A 5,889-nucleotide genomic window follows, 5' to 3' on the forward strand; every position below is an offset into this window, starting at 1 on the left:
AGCAAGTATTGTTTGTATATTGCCCTTCTTAGCTAGCCTAGCCGCACTAGACAACCCACGGCAACGAATTAATTCTCTGCCAGGGTGGGTCTAGTTACCCTCGGTAAGGCTCGAGGTTGGATGCTCCTAAAACTGGCCGACGAATCACCATGAAGTGTAGTGTCAGAAGGCGGGCGTAACTAAGTGACGACAGAGGTGCGATGATTCTGACAGAAACAACCGGAAACAACTAGCCTAGCCACACTAGACAACCCACGGCAACGAATTTAATTCTCTGCCAGGGTGGGTCTAGTTACCCTCCATAAGGCTCGAGGTTGGATGCTCCTAAAACTGGCCGACGAATCACCATGAAGTGTAGTGTCAGAAGGCGGGCGTAACTAAGTGACGACAGAGGTGCGATGATTCTGACAGAAACAACCGGAAACAACTAGCCTAGCCACGCTAGACAACCCACGGCAACGAATTTAATTCTCTGCCAGGGTCGACAACAAAAACGACAACAGTCATTGAGCTCCATTAGCACCGACTCTGAATAATATTTCTAACATGTCTGTAATATACTTGAGCTTCACCCATTGACTGTATAAATAAGGCTTCACCGAACTCCCGCATCCTCTGATTTCCAGTGCTCTAGGAACTACGTCAGCCTATTCGTTGCGCTGATTGGTTGCATACCTACCCAATTGCTGCAGAGTGATTTGAAAGAAAACCTTTTAGCCCGCCTCCCTCCCTGTCGAGAGTTCCTAGACCCTTGCGTCTTGAGACCTGGGTCTAGCGCGGCTAGGCTACTTCTTAGCTACATTTAGTTCTCCGCAAAACTGTGCACAAGAGGAGCATTTTCATCACAAAGATGTAGTATGATCTGTACATACGAGCTGTAACTCAAAATGTTGCGACAACAGTGACACATGCAAGTAATTCTACAGATTAATGCTGACAATTTCATCATCATCCATTCTACTGTGGGTGAAAGTAATTTGAAGAAAGGAGAATAGAACTGTAGACTTTGACTATGCGCAGTAGTTTTACAATACATGTATATTATACTTGCATAGTACATGATGTTCTTTCATCTCAATGGCTCATTACAAAAGATTGTATTCTCAATCTGCCTTCTTTGTTTGGTCAAGGTCTACCCATATGAAATGCTCGCAGTTACTAACAGAGGACGAGTGAAGCTTCCCAAGGATGTTGACAGAACGAGACTCGAGGTATAGTTTGAGAAAAAGCACTTTTCAGATTTTTGATGCATACAAAGCAATAATGGAAAGGATAAAGACCATGTCTTGCACATGTACTAAAGAGAGCACAAAAACAAAAAGGAATATTTTCCATTTTATTTTTTAAAGAAGTGCTCCAGCTTGTGTAAAATGCTGACACATTTTCCTCAAAAACGAGATGTGAGGCATTTTTTCAGTTAAATTTACAGTTTTAACAAGTTTTATTTAAGAATAATCAAATAGATTAACTCTGCAGGTTTTCTGTAGTAACATTATTGTTTATTCCCTCCTGCTTTTTTCTCCACAGCGTCACCTGTCTCCCGATTCATTCTTCGATTTCTTTGGCATGGAGATTCAGGAATTTGACAGACTTCCTCTTTGGAAACGTAATGACATGAAGAAGAAAGCAGACCTCTTCTAAATGATGCCATAATGCCGAGTTTAACTCCTCTGTCGTATGCAGTATATGTGTTCTGATTAATCCTATGTTTTATTTCTTTGCATTTAGCACAAAAATTAGAACTCTTTTGCCTGACAACAGGACAGGTCATACCTTTCCGGGGACACAACACTGTACTTCCCATTAGTCTCTGTAGACTGTTGCATGAAAATAGAACACAAGAACTCAACAAAGCTTTGGTAAGATATGCACGTTTTTGTGTTTCCCTGTCAGCTCTGTATCCCCAAGAATTATGTTCATATTGGACAAGTCATCTGTATATAATTATGTCCTGTGATTGTAAATGTAACAAGTAGTTTGACATTTAAGTAGCTTAGTGAGAAGTATGGAGAGAGGGCAAACAGCAATGTGTTCTTTGAGAGTTTGCATCTTGTTTCAAGCCGACAGGTAGTGTTGACTTTTATAGTATTTACCAATGAAGACAGTGTTTCCCTTCTGTTAGCTTAAATAGCCCCCTCTGGTAAAAATCTAGTTTATTTTTTTTTACCTTGTTAAAATGCCCATTTGGGACCCAACTGGGAGACATTTCAGGAGCAAAATAAGCCGCTGAGCATTTCCATCTTAAAACTACAGCATACCAATGGCAGTCTCAAAAGTAAGTACTCCCTGTGTTCTCTACGTAACAAACCCCAAGAACCAATCCTGACAAGTTTCTGCATCAATTCAATTCAATTTATGTGATGCCAATTTACAACATGTGTCATCTGAAGGCACTTCACTTCATAGGGTGAAGACCTTATGAAATTTATATGGAGAGACTCAACAAATCCAATGTTTCTTTTGGACTTTGTAACAATGGGGAGAGCCAGACTCGAATGGCAGCCGTTTGCCTCAACCAGTTGGGGTAAGGCTAAAGGAGAGAGAGAACAGGATAGCAGATGGACAAATAAGAAAGCAATAAACACTCTGAAGATCAAAGACATGTAGCTCCAGATCGCAAGACAGACACCTGCAGAGAGGACAAAACACACTACAAAAGAGAGGAGACAGAGTTTGTAACATGCAATGATGGCATATATTTGTATGTTGAGTCAGACAGGAAAGTAGAGCAGAGGTACTCAGTGCATCATGGGAAGTCAGACCCCCAGTCTCAGCCTGAAGCAATATAACTGAATGATGATTCATTATTCTTCAGAATCAGCTGTTTGGTCAAACATGTAAAGCAGATAATATTAAGAGTGGCCGTTTTGCAGCCCAGAGTTTATAGGGTTTGGGCAGAGATGCAGGTGAGCTGGTGTGCCCCAGCTGCAGCAAGCATGCAGAGGAGAGTTGTTTCTAAGTCATTTTAATACACAAAGGACCTATTTTCAAAGGAAAAATGTATAAATTTGCAACAGAGATGAGTTTTTAGGGGTTAAATCACCACCAGAGTGGGACGTTAATCTTTGCTTAACTAAAAAAATGTAATTTTGGTACGCTTTCACTCTACTCATGACATGATTATTGATCACTGTTTAGAAATGATTACGCAAAACTGCAGTTTATATGACTGCATCGCTACACAAACAAACCTAAAAGCACAATTTCATCAGTGTGCTCATTTGTTTGCTTTCCGATAAATAACCACTGACAGATTACTGACAGTAAAGTCAAAGATGTTGGATCACTAGTACGTCCCCTTTCTGAGTAATACTTGATGCATGCTGTCATGACTGTGTCCACAAAGTTCACCTAAACTTTCATCAACACGTTTCTGAGACAGGCTATTAAATGATTCACTGAGGGACTGAATGATTTTCAGTATAATGGATGACTGGTTTAATCCTATATTTTTATTCAACTGCTACTTATTTTGTTGTCTCCTGGTTACACAAACAACATCTTTGAGCGTGTAAAGAAAAAACAATTTTAAGAATTGCATTTTTGTGTTCGTGAATTTTCACTGGAATGTGCTTTATTGTAATGTTGAAGAAATTCACACTCATTTTTTGTTGTATTTCCTGCAGATTCCGCTGTGATAAACCTCACTGTTTGTGCTACCTTGACATTGCTGTTATTGTCCCACAACCATAAAGAATCCTAAATAAAATCTTTCACCTCTCACAAGCTGAATAAATACATGGATTATTATTGACAGAATAAATGAAGAGCGCATTTCTCTACCTTCATTTTCTCCCAGTCTGGAGCATCAGCTTGGAATCTGAACAACATTTTGCTTTCAAGTGCACTTCAAAGAACCTGCCGCTGATGACAGACATCCTCCCTCCGGTTTCCTCTGCTCTGCGTGGTTTCTGCTCTCTCGGTACAGTTTGCATTTCTTTAGAGTGAAATTTTTTTTCTATCTCTACCTGACTTTCCAGTCTTCCTGTGAAGATTAGAAGACTCAAAATAAACAGCTCTGGGGAGGAGCACAGCAAGAGATAACCACTTCCATCATTGCTTCCACACTCACTACATGACTTCAAATATCATCTTCTAATTTCTGCATGGAATCAGCTACAACTCATTAAAAAATAAATGTAATAATCAGCATTTTTTTAATGTAAGTGAGTTCAGTTTTGATAAGGTTTTGTACCAGAACGGTGCAAAACTTCACGGCATTTTCTTTGCATCTCGACACAAAGCAACACCTCATATTTTCACTCATAAAATCAGCTGCACATTTGAAGAAAAGCACATGACTCCCCGACGTCACCTGCTATTTGTCACTCGTAAATTCTCACTTGATGTGGTTCTGACATTTCAGTGCAAGCTGATGGAGGCAGCCATTGGAAACTTTAGTCCAACAGATGGAGCTCTAGAGCCTGGAATCAAAGTGCTTCTTTTAGATTACTGTCTGTTCAAAATAAAACCACCGGCCACACTTTAAATGAGCACTAGATTTAAGAAATGTTAGTTTTACCTTGCATTTTTCTATTTATCATTAAACAGTGATATTAGCAGTGTGATAAGCACCTCTATTATGGTCCCTTTAATTGTAGTGCACCGTATGAGCTCCACTAACAAGATGAATGTCAGAAGATGTAAATAGATGTCACCATATGAAATGCATTAGGCTAATCCTTTGCTTCTGTTATCCTCACATCTGTTCATCAAATGTGTTAACTGCACTGATTCTACTAAAGTCCAGTTTCCAGGACTATAAAGCTGTAGTGAAACACTGTTAAATGTAATAGAAACATAACCTCGGAGGTAAAAGATGACATGGCCTTTTATCAACAGCTGAAATTGGTCATTTTAAGGCCCACCCCGGGATTTGAACCAGGGATTTTCTTGCTGCAAGGCGAAAGTGTGAACCGCTACAGTGTAACCGCCTGCGTTTTAAATTGACCGAGCAAATTTAAATGTTAAAGTTAAAACTCTATGATATTATGGAGAATACAAGTATACCCGACGAAATTACATATTAGGATTGAGACATCACAATATAAGTTATTACACAAATTTACCACACGAAAATATTATTTATCATGTGAATTTACTTAGGTAATCTAAACACTTTTGTTACGACTTTACAGCATTGTAAAAAAACCCACAAATTTACCTAACTAATTTGGTTGTTAAGGTGAAGACCCTGCAAATAACATATATTGTAGAAATGTACCTGACTAATTAAAATATCAAGGTTAATATCCTACAATATCATTTATTATGTAAACCTAAATAAGCATCTGAGACAAGATAACATACAAAATACAAATTTACCAGATGAAATTACATTTCAAGGTTTAGTCCTTACAATATTAAATATAATACAAATTTACCTGATTAAATCAAATATTAAGTATGTACAAAATTAGAAATCATACTAATTTATCTGACTAATTTGTTTATAATGGTTAAGACCGTACACCAATATGTATCATAGAAATGTGCTAATAAACATTAAGACTCTTGACTGTTATTTACTTTGAAAATTTACTTGAACGACAAAAATATTACAGTGAAGACCTGACAATATCATATAAAATATAAAATAATCTTTTATTAAGGTTACACCCAGCAATAACTTACATGGCAGAAATGTACCAAATAATGAGTTTAAGATCCAACAATTACAAAAACACAAAATGCAAAAAATAAAACCCACAAGTTCAGCTAACTAAAATCAATACTAAAATTAAGAACATATAGTATTAAACACTCCACTAAAGTGCCTGAGTAACGTAAATATTAAGATTAAATCTCTACAATATCACATATACTACAAATGTGTTATTAAAGTTAAGACTCTATAATAAAAAAATACAGAAATTTAACTGAATAATT

General features: G+C 37.5%; 1 long non-coding RNA gene across 1 annotated transcript; it reads left to right on the forward strand.

Moving 5' to 3' along the window:
• Positions 1-1,124: 1,124 nt before the first annotated feature.
• On the forward strand, positions 1,125-3,726 carry LOC127531140 (uncharacterized). Its single transcript, XR_007938118.1, has 2 exons — positions 1,125-1,211; positions 1,528-3,726. It is a non-coding gene; the product is annotated as an uncharacterized LOC127531140 (long non-coding RNA).
• Positions 3,727-5,889: the final 2,163 nt, after the last annotated feature.

Source organism: Acanthochromis polyacanthus, chromosome 19 (genome assembly GCF_021347895.1).
Source record: "Acanthochromis polyacanthus isolate Apoly-LR-REF ecotype Palm Island chromosome 19, KAUST_Apoly_ChrSc, whole genome shotgun sequence".
In the NCBI taxonomy this organism is placed as follows: Eukaryota; Metazoa; Chordata; class Actinopteri; family Pomacentridae; genus Acanthochromis; species Acanthochromis polyacanthus.